Source organism: Meleagris gallopavo, chromosome 1 (assembly GCF_000146605.3).
Source record: "Meleagris gallopavo isolate NT-WF06-2002-E0010 breed Aviagen turkey brand Nicholas breeding stock chromosome 1, Turkey_5.1, whole genome shotgun sequence".
Classification (NCBI taxonomy): domain Eukaryota; kingdom Metazoa; phylum Chordata; class Aves; order Galliformes; family Phasianidae; genus Meleagris; species Meleagris gallopavo.
Window position 1 is genome coordinate 21775457 of NC_015011.2, and position 15235 is coordinate 21790691.

The 15235-nt window shown below is 38.3% G+C and overlaps 1 protein-coding gene across 9 annotated transcripts in view; it reads left to right on the top strand.

Annotated features, from left to right (window-relative positions):
• The first annotated feature begins 1613 nt into the window (after positions 1 to 1613).
• CADPS2 (calcium dependent secretion activator 2) overlaps positions 1614 to 15235 on the top strand; it is a 239584-nt gene continuing 225962 nt past the window's right edge. For 7 of the 9 annotated variants that reach the window (XM_031553158.1, XM_031553160.1, XM_031553159.1 and 4 more), the window contains exon 1: positions 1614 to 1748. The gene's annotated coding sequence lies outside the window, so the exon portion shown is untranslated. The remainder of the gene's footprint in view (positions 1749 to 15235) is intronic. The other 2 variants (XM_031553172.1, XM_031553171.1) reach the window with 1 other exon arrangement.

Below are 15235 nucleotides of genomic sequence, written 5' to 3' on the forward strand. Positions count from 1 at the left end.
TTACCTTTGAGCACAGAGCTCCAAATGTCCTTAATGATTTGTGTTTGCTGGCAGCTCAGCTTGTCTAGTCTTTACGAGGTGAGAGGAGAATAAGGGGAATTGAATAAAAGGGGACTGCATATCTGGGAATAAAGTTTGATTTCCACTGTATCTGTTAGCCTTTGTGTGTGTGTGGTGCAGGTTCTGCACAAGGAATGGAGGTGTCAGATGGGTGGGTAGGTGCATTTTTTGTTTACATGTGGACACAAAACCTATGCTTCTCTGACATTGATTTTGGTAGCAGTGGTGCGTACTGGCAGGCTGTCAGTGCTGGCCTGCTGCTCCCGAGAGGATCTGTTCCAAGCCACAGCAGCTTCTGCTGATGTTTGCTTATCTCAAGTGGAGCCTTTTGTGTGGAGGATTCCTGGGGCTTGTTCTGTGCTGCTAATCACTACACTAAGATGGCGAACAGATTTATTTTTAATGTTCAGATTCTTCTTTCAAAGGCATCATTTCTGGCTTTGCATTGCTACTGTCTATGTTTCATCATTTTTTCAGAGGATTCCTCATATTTACATGATATCTATACGATTGCCTTCTGTGAAAATAAGACACCTTTTGCGTTTGGTTTGGAGACAGTTTTCAAGTAGAAGCGCATGAGCTGGAGAGTGTGATGTAAGATGAAAATCCTCCTTTCATATGAAGGATGTAAAGGTTGTCCAAGGTAGGAGCATTAGGAGGATAGCAGTAATTTTTTTAATCCCTTAACAATACTGTAGCTTAAATGGCTTCAAAGTGGCTGGACTAGATACCTGAAAGCATGAAATCACCATACATAATGCAGGTGCCAAAAAGTTCCGTTGTAAGAATCACCGATGCTGTTGAGGTAATGCTATTTGTTGCAGGTTAGCCATTGCAAATAGAACTTGCTCTCGGAAAAAAGAAATAAATCTGGCTATACGTTTATTTTTAAGTAGGCAAAATACAGGAAAGATGAATAAGCTTTTCTCCCAGTTGTGCTTGAGTTTGTGTAATGTTAAAGTTCAGAAATTAGGAAACAAAGGCTTTATATTAATGTTTAAATTCTGAGAAAGCAAAACAAGTGGCTTTAATTGTTGCCTGGTTTTATTAGTATATGTTAGTAGGAGTCCACTTTGGTGTGACATTTTCACTTCGCACAAATTTGATGAGGGGAGAAATATCATACTGAATACTTCAAGAGTTGAAATAAGCCTTGTAAAAGGCCTGTCTGGCTCCCAGGAGAACTTTGAGATTTTGATTTTTCCCATAACACTAAACGCTAGGTTGTTTGCAAGGCTTAGGCATGTAACATTCTCCATTAAGAATCTGCTTTCAAATGCACTCAGCTTTGATGTGAAATCCACTGAAAGAAATTCAGTGTCTGTTCAGGAGACTCATGGCTGCTGTTGTCAGGTTGTTTGTCTGACCTTCTTCATGGTGGTGTAACATCAATGGCCTAAAGTCCATGCACTGCAGACTCAGCATCTTTATTAAATTTTCTTCAGTGAGCATACTTGTTAAATGTGAAGACGGTAGTGCTTAGACAACAAATGGAAGCTACTAAAATGCTGCATGGTCTTATTTTGAGACTGAACTCAATTTGTAATCATTCTTCTCCTCTCTTTCGTCCATAGCTCAATAAGCAGCAGCTACAGACACTGAAAGAACGTTTCCAGGCCTTTCTGAATGGGGAGACACAAATCGTAGCAGATGAAGCGTTCTGTAATGCTGTGCGAAGTTATTATGAGGTAAGTTCTATGCTTTGTTTTACTCTGTTGTTTAAGAAGTTCATAGGATTTCTTTTAATGGAGATTTAATAGAAGGAATTTTAGGTTTTGAAAGCTGTGAGCTTGCACACATTCTAGAAATAGCCTCCTACTCCAGCTTTGTCGTTTTGTAAGTAGAAATCCACTGCATCAGAAAGGAGATAAACTGAAGTGGAAAATATCCACTTGTTTTGAAGAAGGGGGAAAAGAAAAAGACAAAATGAAAAACTCCTGGTACTAAAAATCTTTCTGGCAGCATTTGACACAACTCAGCACTGCTACTTTTATCTCCATATGTCTAAGTTACCTCTTTTAATCAGAGATTCAGTTGTAAGTTACCATCTTGAGAAATGTGTCCTCTGATTTCTAGTTACTGTGCAGGATTCTTGGAGAGGAGCTGCCTCTTCTCTTCCCAAAGCAGCAAAGCTTTCCGCGTGACTGGGCCACCTCTCACCTTCTGCTGTTGCTTCCTGGGGATGTTCTGTGGCTGCCTGCATCAGTGCAGATCTTCAAATGTGCTTTTAATTGCACAAGGCATAGGTCCTGTTCCACACTAAGAGGATACTTCGCTGTTCTTTTTGCAAATTCAGCAGCATGTGGTTAGAGAATCTATGTCCAACTGTTAGCAAAGGGTACTGTGAATTCACTTCTAATGCAGCTTAAACTTGTTCAACAAATCACAAGGGCTGTGTGTTAAACTTGTGTTTGTCTAAGAGTCTTTTTCCCTATTTCACTCTCCCACACCTTTTTCAAATTTCTTAGCTTTTTCATATACTGTTCATCCTCGTTCTCTGTCAGCTATTCTTTGCTATTCTTTGTTTTGAATGAAACTTTTCTTCAGAGAAAAAAAAAAATTATAACTGGTGTTCTAGCTTGCCTTTACCTCTATGAAATTATGTTGCATAGAAAAAGAAGAGGTAAAAAAGGTCAAAAGGGCTTTCTGTCACGCAGAAATGTGAGAATTCGGCATGGATTTCTCCAAGTCACAGACTGATCAGTACTGTGGCAGTTAGAATAAGTGAAATATCAGAAGTGCACTTGTGAAAGGATGGGAATGACTGGGTTACAAGTCTGTGGGTGAAACACAAAAATATGCATGTTGATGAGGTTGTACATAGGAGTGCAAGAACAGTGTAGGAATCTTTAGAAGATAATCTTTTTTTCTCTATAACTGATGCAGAAGTTAAGACTGGGAGGAAGAACAGTTTGGAAGATGCTGCCGAGCAAGATTGAGCTAATTTGCTGCCCAGCAACAGGCTGTAGAGGAGTGGGATATTTCAAGATACTAAACATGCAGTAGAATTGAAAAGGATGTAATATTTATTTTCTTTCTTTAAAGAAGCTGTGTGAGAAGCTTGATGTGTTAGAGGAATTAACCTTTGTTTTGAAAAGGATGTGACAGTGAATAAAGATGATTTTAAATTAAATTCTTAAACAGTAACTGTACAGTTAAAATTCATTTGTGCCTGTTAATGAAATTATTTGGACTCATCAAGAGTCAAGTTAAAAGCTTTACTTAATAATCCAAGGTCCCCCTAGAAATTGGAAGACAAATTTTGAAGTTATATTAACTGTTCACCATGTTTTATTCCATGTGCAAATGTTCTAGATATCCGGTTTTAAACAGAGGCTTCCAAAGATCTTGGCATTACTGTCAAGACTGCAAGGTCTCTGGGGTGATGGGATCTTAATCCACTATTAGTGCATAGTGAATGATCTGCCAGCCATAACTATAAGTGCACTCCACTTCCATTTTTTTTCCAGATACTGGAAACAATTTCCAGTTCTGCAAATTAAGATGGCATTTGCAAGTAATTTTTAGTTCATTTTCAAGTTTGGAGTGAATACTCACATTGGATTTAATGAACACTGCAATGGCAGAATCAGCTGACCAGGAGACTTAATTCGATCTACTGCTCTTCTTCAACGTTCTTTAATCAACTCTTGTGCATCTGACCATCATTTATTTTTTTCTTGTGCCCTTTTCATTTGCTTCATTATCCAATCATTGAAAATATTAAGCTCTACCACTTCTTTGTGAGTTGACCTGATGCTATACTCTAATGCTTCCTCATCGGTATGTCTTCCACGTGTGGTCCAGCACATCTCCTGTTTGGGCACGCTTTTTTAGTAGTTTGAATGGGGGCATACTACTTATCAGCTTTAGCATTCATTTCCTTATACTTTAGCTGCTGAGTTAGTTTAATTTTATCTTACATGAGAGGAAACAAATACGTGGTCTGCACAGTAATTATTTTACTCTAAAAATGATTAATTTCCCTTTAATCTTATGCAATAGTCATGGTTTGAGACTTATTACTAGCCAGGCTAGTCTCATTACTGCAGGTAGTTTTCCACATCCAATTTTTTATGTTTAAATATGAAAGAGAAGGTTTGATTTGGGTTTATGACATAAGTCCTGTATTATTGGTTTCAACTGTTTGAAATTATTACAACTGTTTTTAATTACAGGTTTTGTTCAGAATTTTTCATCTTTTAGAATCTAAAAGTAAGTCTCTAGGATTTAGGAACCTATTGTAGCTCAGTCTGATTTATTTCTAGAAATAGTTGCTGATAGACTTTGTTTATTATCAATACCAATTTCACTGTGTTGTAAGAGTCAAGATTGTGTTGGAAGTGTCATACTCCTGTGTAAGGAGTACCTGGGGAGGTTGACATCAGTCAGTGTTGTGTCTTTTCTAATGTTTATATGAGTTTTAAGACTTTCTATTAATATCTTGGAATTATTTTCCATTTATTGTAAAATTCAGATAGGAAACCAATTCACAGAAGAAGTTGTATCAGTTTTTCTTTGATCCTCTGAAAATGCTTTTTTTCCTGTTCTGTGCAATTACTGTCCCCTAGCCCTACACCACATTTTCTAGGGTCTCTGAAATTTGGTGTAATTTCCTTGTATATACATATTATTTAGATATTTCCTCTTCCCCTCTTTTTTTTTTTTTTAATGAAAAGATAAATAAATGTTTACAATTGTATGTCTGTAATAATTCAGAATTAAACAGTTGGTGATGAGTGTCTGTGTGTGAATGTGTGCGAGTGTGTGTGTGTGTGTGGAATTCCATTGCAGACATTAAGCCAGATTCTAATCTGCAGAACATCGGATGTTGGTGATGCTTTCTGGATAAAGAAAAAAATTCGATCATATGCTTATCTATTATGAGTAATTATATTGGACACACTGCTAAGTATAAAACTGACAGAGGAATTTATGAAATAAAATGTTTCTTTGCATATTTCAACCCTGTTTGTTCTACATATATATACATACGTATACATGCGTATCTATATATACATATATACATATACTCTTTCATATTCTTGTATGTTCTTTTGTGGAGACTGGAAAATGCTTCTGAGTAGAGCTCTAAGGTTTGTTCACCACCTAAGACATAGCTTAAAATGAATACATACCTATTAAACTTATGTATTGATTCTTCAGTCTATAGCATATGCAGTCTTAGATATGAACAGTGTGGGGCAGAGCACTGTGATGAGCATTTGAAATAATGACAACTTGTTCAATATTATAGTGATTGCACACTCTGAGGTTATCAACTCTCTGCTTAAAGCATTTTGCAGCTGCATAAATTTGTATGTACTGGTGTTTTTCCTGTTTTTCTTGCTTCTTCATTTTAAGTATGTAGTTCTAACTCGTAATTACTGCATGCTGGTTAAATCTGAATGTTAAAAGCAGGATCTGTAGCAGTTGGCACTAAGAGTTTTTCATAATTTAAAATCAGACCTAGTTTGACTGTACATATTAGCCTGCGATATGGGGATCATACTTAATTTCTATTTCAACTCAGGTGTTGAAGTCCTTGGCAATTTAAACTCTTGCCTACTGCGGTCTGACAAAAGGAAAGTACTGAGGTGTGGCCAATAGAGACCCATGAGACAGGAGGTTGGTGTGTCATCTCAGCTACTGAGTCTGCACCTTTTGGAGGGGGCTTGGGATGGATTTAAAAAAAAGGTGACATAAAAGTAGAAAAGCAACCAAGATCACCAAGAACAGAGGTTCCAAGTCTATAGCTTTCTAAGTGAGAAGAGAAACTGTTTCATTCACTTTCCATAGAAGAGGGATTGGGTGACACCTTTCAGCTTCTGCAGTAGGTAGAACAAGCATCCTTTGAAAACCTTTGTCCTCTGGTTCAAAATACTGAAGAGCCAACAGAGGCCTTTGAGGTGTGCAAGAGATGAACAGGGCTGCTGGAGGCAAAAACCATCTTCTTGCCCTCAGAAAGGACTCTCCATGTGGTAAACAGCAGTCACTGATGTGGTAACCATACAAAGTCACGATGGCTAACTTCAACCTTGAGCATGAGCAGCTGGGCTGTTAAGGAGTTTGTAAGATCTGTAGAGTCAGGGAGTGAAGGAAAATTGTGTGCAGATACACCTGTGCACACCATCACTGATTCTTTATTTTGATCAAAACTATGTAGACTTTTACAGGAATCATGAAAATAGCTTTCTTCCCTTAATGCAGAATGGTTGTTTGGCCAATAATGGAAGCATGTGGTGGCATCACAAAAGCATCATTCTTTGCACTTACCCTTAGAAAAGGATGAATTTTGTTTTGGACCTTTTAAAAATTCTTTTTATTATTACAACGTTTGGATGTTGAGTTAGCTTGGAATAAAAAAGAGTATTTCTGTAAAGATCGGAGTGAAGCAGTGATGCCATTTCTGCCAATAATCATGGAATAAAATGTAAAGATTTTTGTAGTTACGTCAAAGGGAGGGACAAAAGTATCTCAATGGTGAAAATGCAGCAAGGCAGTAGCTTCCTGGACTAAGTGATGTTTTGATTGCTTTTATGGCTTGATTTTAATGTCATCCATTTTAGGTACATGGTTTTTATTCAAGGCAACAAAAGGCATGATCCTGGTGAAGATGACCCTAAGAGAACTAAAAAGCATTCATTAGAATCAAAACATAGTGCACACAAAATAGATAATAATTAAATGTTATAATGTTCTGTTTTGGTTTTAGCGAGGCAAAATAATGGAATCAGTAGATCAAACATGTATTTAAATACTTTAAGATAAAATTATAGAAGCCTAATGGATTTTAGCTGATTTCTGCTTTCATTTTGTTTTTCTTGAAAGCCATAATTTGCATACATAACTATATTGGGCTTTTTGCTTTCTTTAGATCCTTTTCAAAAACCTGAGCATGAAAACAGTTTGAGAGCTATGGCTGTAACAGTCCCCTTTGCAGAAGTGGTCTCCACAGTATGTTTCCTCCCATTAACCCTAGGATGATCTGGTGTTTTGCCTTGTGAGGGAGCCTTTCAGCAACAAATGTTTACAGTTGCACTTAGCAGCATTTGTACTGTTTGTTTCTTTTCAGTTGTCTTAAGACTTTGACAAGCTTCAGCATAACAGTGGTGTGGGGCTGTTATTTTGAGGTCTGTCATGGGGCAGTTCTTTGAAAAACTTTAGTAAAATGTTTTTAGGCCACCTCCAAGTGAGAGACACAAAGAAGATTTATCTAGGTCACGCACTTCACTGAAGAAACTCCAGTGCCTCCAACGTTTTGGATCAGTAGCCTCAATTTGGCATGTAATGGAGATTGCTGTCTAATTATGTTCCTCGGAGAAGTGAAGAGGAGATAAGGCACGATGAATTCAAACTTGCTTTACATAATCTAACCCACCCTGGGCTGAGGAGAGTTAGCCGGATTGCAGCTCCGTGGTGCGTGGCCTCCCCTCAGGGCCTGCTGTTATGTTGCTCGTGTGTAGAAAGTGTGTCAGCGATGAAATCCTCTCATTTCTTGCTTTACAAACAACTACAGCTAACTATTTTCTTTGTCTTTATAAAGAATGAGTACCCCATTTTCATTTCCACCCCCATGGCTTCAGAGGAGCAAAGGATTTTGCTGTGCATCTGCACAGAATATAATTGTTGACTGTTGGGGCTGTCTGTTTCAATCTCTTTAGACACTGGTATTTGTGGGTGGATAATCATTGATAATTTGACTGAGGATGTCATGCAGTTTTCATATTAGCATTACAGATGTAATTACAGCAGATCTTTATCTCAAACTTCTAAATGAGGCAGTGGAGGGAGGGAGAGCAGTGTTTTAATTGCACCTGTCTTAGCTGTGCAAGTGATGTGTGCAGATAGGAAGAGAGGAAGAAATGGCTCATTGAATGTGAATTAAAATATCCCAGAAACTATTCTTACTGTTTGTTTTTTTGACTGCTGTTGTTAAAGGGCAATATGGAATATCTTGTGGACTAAACATGGCAGAAGTAATTAGTGTTGGGTGAGGTACATCTCTACTATAGGGAGCAGCTCCTGACATTATTTACTTGTTTAACAGACACACACAATTTACCTAATAATCTGAACAAAACAGTTAGAGCACCAAGAATGGCTCAAACTGTTACACAACAGTGAATTTGTTCGCCATTGGTTAATTATTTTTTCTCCTAATCCTACCGCTGTTTTTCTGTGTCTCAGAGGAAACACAAACTTATCTAGGCTTCAGTTTTGTAGTTGGCAGGAAGATGCACTGAGACAAATTATACACATTTTTGTTGTTGATGCTTTGTGAACTGAAAACAAGCAGTTTTTCTGCAAGGCTGATACCTAATAGAACAGGTGACAGTGTAACATCAGTGCTTCAGAAATCTTAAAAGTGATGCTCAAATATTCTTTTTTAAATAAAATTATTATATTTTTTTTTATAAATCATTATATTGATTTATTTCTTTAATTAGATATGCAAATGATGATAACTCTTAATCTTTTTAAGTTATCTTCCCCTCTCTCTTTTCAAGTGGTATTTAAAAATTAGACCAGGTCTGAGCATGGTCCCTTCAGGCCCTGTAGAAGGGAAAAGACTTCTGCAAAGTATTTCATTAAGAAGTTACGTTAATACCAATGAACTTTCCTTTGTGCCTTCATTTTGTCATCTCTGTTTTGTGCTTCAGTTGGAGCACATCTCAGGTCTCTCAAGAATAACGGAGAACAACCAGATACTTCTTCAGCAGTCAGATATTTGATGTGTTCTTTGACTTAATGCCTTTCTCCATGACTAGAGGAAGCATGCAGTTTAATACCAGTAGTACACTCCAAGACTGAATAGAACGTAAGTGAAAATTCTGATAGGATACCTACAGACTCTTGTCAGCCAAAGTCTGTCCAACCAGTATCTCTTTCTCTTTTTCCCAACTCTGCAGGCACTGGAATTTTCTCACATCATTTCTTTAGGTTTCCAGTTTTGATGAGAGTTTCGCTGTAGAAAGCTACCATAATAATATTTTTCTAATTAACAATTCTACTGAATAAGCAACTAGTAGCTGAAATATTTCTTCTCCTTAAAAAAGGAAAAACAAACAACCCATGTGTGAAGAAATAATAAAGGAGAAAACTTCCTGTTTTCCTGTATCAATGTGTGGAATTTTTAGGACTCAGATTTAATTTCAGTATTATTTCATTTATTCTTAGATTTCTAGGTGGTGGGGAAAAAAAAAATGTCATTTGGGTGTTTTGATAGAACTCTGTTACCATTTTACTTTGTGACAGAAAGCTTTACCTTCATAGATATGTGACCTGTCAAAATCTCTTAAACTTCAAAGTAGTATCTTGGAAAAGTGGCATTTTCTGCTTATTGGCAAATTAAGAATCTCTGAGTAAACCAATCTAGAGGAAACAAGGCAGAAAGGGATGAAAAAGGTCAGCAAATGACTGGCTAAAATTTAGAAGTCAGTAAATGAGAAGTGATCACACTGATCTCTCTCAACTGCATTTAATTTCTATTCTCTTACTAATTACAAAGGAAAAAAGCAAATTCTTACATCTCAAGAACTGTGAAGGCAAGAAATGAACAGTGATGCAAATATTTACTTAGTGATTATTTTCAGATTTTGATTGGTCTACATTTCCCACCATAGAGTATTGCTGAGAGGTCAAAGCAGAAAATGAGATTTTTAAGCTTTTTATTTACAGAAGTAAGCTTTGTAGTGCCATAGAGATAGCTTTTTCTATTTTATATTGCCTCATAAAGCTTTTACTCCCCTCAGAGCAAGAAAGATGTTTCTTCGAAGTTCAATCCAGCCATAAAGTTGTTAACCACCTAAGATTCTCACTCACAAGAAACAACATTATCTTAAATGGAGCATGTGGGAAGAAATAGATTACCAGGTCTGTTCCAGTTAGTAATTACCTGCACAGAGCACAGCTAGTGAACAGTAACTGCCTTGTTAAGGAAACTTGTTTCCTTTCCACTTGGCCCTGCCATCAAACCATTTTCCCTGATTTCTTAGTTTATTTTTTCTTATTAACTTCAGCTTATTGCTTAGCTTGCTGTTTTTCCTTTGTATTAAGCCTATTGTGTGCCTACCTAGGGGAATAAAATTGCAGAGCAAATTATGTTTTCTTGATCTGTAGTAAATAATTTGACATCAGGCATTTATTATGATCCCTGATTGGACCTTTCTCTTTTCCTGTTTCCACATGGTGCTTCCAGACACAGCCCCAAATCCTGGTGTAGTTCTGGTTGTACCATTAGTTTAACTGATTAATATGTTTGTTTTATTGGTTAACATGCTTTAATAATTAATACGTTTAATTCTTTGCAAGTTATATCAAAGCAAGTGATTGGCAGAAAAATACGTGGGGAGGGGAGGACCACATGACAGTTTCCTCACATGTTCATGTCAGTTTCAGTCATCAGGGACTCCTCTGCTTGGCCCTCTTTCCTTCACTGCTAACAACGTAACATGACTGAACAGTTTTTCAGGTTTAGCTTTCAGCAAGATTCAGAATCCATTCATTTCTTTGTACTTACTGTTCCGGAGTGGTTCTTAGTTGCAATCCATCCATTCCTTCTCTGCTTATGTTGAGAGGGAATTATGAACCTGCAGAAGTGATCCTTAAATACCAACTGTTTTTTGCTCCTGGATAGTGGCATCTTGTCCTAACACCTCTCCTTTTCAACTGTGTAAAGACCAAATAGGGTGGTCCTTGGGGGCCAGTAACTGACATAACTTGTGCAGTTGGAAAAGAAAGTTCTTTCTGAAATACAGGTTTTGATCTGAGAGTTGCAGCAGGAATCATTGATTAATTGTAAATGATCCTTGTTGCCTTGTTCCAACTCGTCTTCTGACTGTGCTTCAGACACGCAACAAATCCAACTGAGAAAATTAAACAAGGGAGCAAAAAGAAGTGTTGCTTTCCATTTAGTTCCATCATTTTCTCAGTATGCATGGAGTTGATGAGTCCCGTGTGCCTTGGTCCTGGCAGAGGAATCAGAGGGAAACCAGAGTGTACGTGTGTCTTCAGGTGTACTGGGAACCCACAGATCCACCAGGATGCAGCTCACCATGCTGTTTCTAGCTCTGTTTTCCTCTTGGACTACTGAGCCCATCTGGGAAGTAAGCTAAACCTTTCATCTTTCAGCATGAAAGAGATCTACTTTAGTGAGTACTGCTTCAGAGAGTTGATCTCTGCTGCTGATGAAGTGATAAAGAAGGAACAAGTAAAGAATGACTTTCCCCCCTACTTCTTTGAGCATGTGTGAGTCACTTCTTAACTTCATTTTTCCTTTACTCCAGAGAAAGGTCAAAAAGAGTAGACTGGCTCCCTGCTTGCCAGTTTTTAATTCTCATTTCCATGACTGTAACACTGAAATTAAAGACAAGCTTCAGACAACTGTCTGTACCTAATCAGAAATATACTCCTTTGTCTCTCTGGGTGTGATGTGCATCAATAACTACACCAGCAGCTTTACACCTTCTTCATATTAGTAATGCTCAATTTACTCTGTAGCTGATCTGATGGTATGATTTTTTTTTTTAAATGCAGGGACTGCATTTAAAAATCGTTCTGTCTGAAGAATTTTCAAATGCAGAAATTTCATCATTGAAACTACATGTTTCTTTTCTTTTGATACCAACCTATTTTGTTGATAAATAATGTCTTAGATGAGGTACCAGAAAGCTCATTGTTTACATACGTCATCTGAAAGAATATCAAAATCTACACTGTAGCTGCAAATTCCATCTTTTACCTTCAGCTTCCTCCTCAGTACAATGCCACTGTTGGGAAATTCTTCTCACTTGAAACTTAAGAAACTGTTCTGACTTCAGAAGAGCTCCTGACACTGCTGTCATACTAGTCTTAGCTGACACTAGTGCTAAATTTTGAAGCTAAGACCGAAAAGAAAGGAGAGCCAAGACCACACCAACCTACCAAGAAAAGATGAGTAAGATGTCCATCTTCGTTCAGAACACAAGTCATCACTTCTGTGTGAATAGAATTATTTATTTCTATTCAACATTTATTGTTGCTGGAGGAGTTTAAAACACATAGGATTCATGGCAGTGGCTGTTGATATGTATAGATGTACAGATATGTATAGATACAAACTTCCTTCTTGTGGGTACCTCTGAAAGAAGTGCTGAGATGTCACTCCAGAGTCTCCCTGAGAAGTCCTGCTCTCTCCTGGAAGGATGCTCATTTCTGGCATTAAACAAGGATAGGGCTTACATCCAGAGGATGAAGTTGAAACAAGCACATGGCCTTTTTTTTCCTTGGTAATATCACAATGAAAGGGGTCTGAGAGCTGCAGGCAGGCTGCCCTCCTTCTGCTATGCCAGCGTGATCATCTTGACCTAACAAGTGTGTGGCTAGCATCTAACTGATCCTCTGAGTCTGGGAAGAAGAGACTGAATTGTCTGTTTGTGTTACCAGGCAGATTGATGATGCCGGGGTCAGACTTTTTATCCCAAAAATGGCAGCAAGAGAGGAAAAATGCATGTAAGTGTTGTCACAGCTGTTTTAAGACAGCCTGTTGAAAAAAGATAAGGCTCCTTTGAATAGGAGCCACAGAGAAATTTCCAGGCAGTTCAGGGGAAGATATTTTAACTCTTACTCATTGTGAAATGCAGTTACTTTTGGTTCTGTCATTAATTCAGAGTCAGATTGATTACTGTGGGTGTTTTTGAGCTCAGAATTGTTTTATGGCTCTCAAATTGAAGATGCACAGTTTCATTTAGTCCTCTCTCTTGACTTTTAAAATATGAAGACTCCTAGCAACTCTAGATTTCCCAATAATTCTTCAGACATGATCTCCTCTATTGAAGAGGAAGGTATATCTGTCTGTCCTCAACTGAAGACAGAAGACAAGGGCTGTTTCCAAAACTTGTTCAAATTCAACAGTTACAAATCTGAGTAAAATCCTGGACATCTGAAAGATAGGTATGTAAATGTGAAAAGGGACTGGAATAACCTCATATGTCAAAAAATGAGGCACATGGAAAAAAAATACACGAGCCTGTTGTTGTATTCCAAGTTAATGAGCCCAGATCTAATGCTTTTTAAAAGTAGTAATGACAATAATTTACAGTGGCAGAGGAGTCTGGAAAGAGGTGGTTGCATAGGCTGAGGGTTGTGTTCAGTGTTAGCAGTCAGGAGAAATTCTCATTACTGTTAGGGAAGAAAAAAGTTTTAATCAATTTCATAACATGTATGAAGGTTAAAGATAAAGTAACTATTAATAATGCATACAGCATGCTTAGTTTTTGGAGATTATCCTAATTTGCTTATTAGCCTCAATTATCATAGAAGTTATTGTTGAGTTGGTGCAGTTAAACTGTCAGAAAAGGTATGGGTAAACAGCAGTGAGGGCAAGTTAACAGCTTTCAGTGAAGACAACTTCCCTTTTCCACACAACAGACTATGACAAAGGAATTGATGATTTAAGAAAAAGTCCACTTGTCCTGTCAAAATAATGGTTAGCCAGCCTGATGACAGCCCCTGAGATGTAATTTTATTTGTTACCTTCAGCACCAAAAGCATTCTCTGCACAGAACAGGTATCAGAGAGGTCTCATTTGTCTGCCATGTGTTCATACGCTGCTGCTTTGAGGAAACGCTCAGAACTTTAGTGTACAGCATTCTTTTATTTTGATATACCAGTATATCAATGGAATCACAGGATTGATAGGATAATATTTATATATATTGGAAATGTATGTAAATAGTAGATAGTGATAGGACAAGGGGGAATTGTTTTAAACTCCAAGAGAGGAGATTTAAATTAGATGTCTGGGAAATTTTTCACTAAGAGAGTGGTAAGGCAGTGGCACAGGCTGCTGGAAAAGTTGTGGATGTCCCATCCCTGGAGGTGCTCAAGGTCAGGTTGGATGGGGCCCTGGGCAGCCTGACCTACTGCTTATTCTAGTAGCTGACAACCCTATCCGTGGTGAGATGGGTTGGAATTAGATGATCTTTGAGCTCACTTCCAACCCAAGCCATTCTATGGTTTGAAGTAGTGAGGTTGTTGTTTTTTTAGCTCAGTCTTTATTTCTTTAAAATGTACTTATGTATCCACCTTTAAAACATTTTTAGAAACAGGAATCAGTGATCCTGTAACAGATGTAATTCTGAATAAATGTGGTTGGAGAGAGAAACCCACTCGAGTGATTTGGAAGAAGTGCACATTATGCCTAAACTGGTGGTTTTTTTCGTGCTTTATCAGTACAGTAACTGACTGGGCATTATTGTGGAACAAGGTAAAGTGGGTCTTTAATATACAGAAGCTTTAAAACAGAGGTCTGAAAAAGTCACAGTGACTCTTCTGAAGATGACTGTGATGAAACGTTCTTGGCACTCTGGGAATAATTCCACTGGATGTAGCGGTATGACCTGAAGTGGTGTGGCTGCTTCCTGGCTGCTGGCTGGTGGGCAGGGTGGCTGTCCTCAGCATGGTCAGGCAATGGTGTAAAATGCACTCATGAAGAACAGATACAAGGAGGGCTGGAGAAGTCTAGATTTCAGCACACACATAGCCAACTAACAAGTCTATCCAGAGACTCAGTACATTAGAGCCTACAGAAATTTATTTGTGATTATTAAGTTGAGGAAACTGCTGAGATTCTCAGTGCTTTCATCCGGGTTCACAAGGCAATGGCATGGAGTTTGGTTTGAAATTTTGGGGACTCTTGAATACTAATCAGGTAAGGTGTTTGGAAAAGCAGGACTTCAGATGGGATTTTCTACTATTCCTCTGTTCAGTGGGAGGGAAATAACTGACCTAATCAAATTCCCCAGATGGCAGTATCTGTGGGAGTTTTCTTATTTCCAGTTCGTTAATTAGTGACACCGTTCCTCCTGTGAGGGGAAGGACTGATGCATACTCCACAACACTCTACAGTGTTAAAAATCCACCATTCAGGAGGCAGATGGAGGTCTGCCAGGAGCCCTCCAGAGTCACTTTTGGCTGTATTTGTCTCTTCTGCCATTCACTTCAAACAGCAGCCGTGCTTCTGCTGAGTGCGCTTCATGCTGCTTCAGCCACAGTAGGAGCAGCAATAAATCCTGCTCTGAGGGCAACTAGGTGCTCTCTGTGTCCGATGCTGCTGGACAGGCCACTTGTTTCCTAGCTTCTCTGAGAGTTCTGCAGTGTGTGAGGTGCCTGGGGCTGCTCTGCAGGTCTCCCT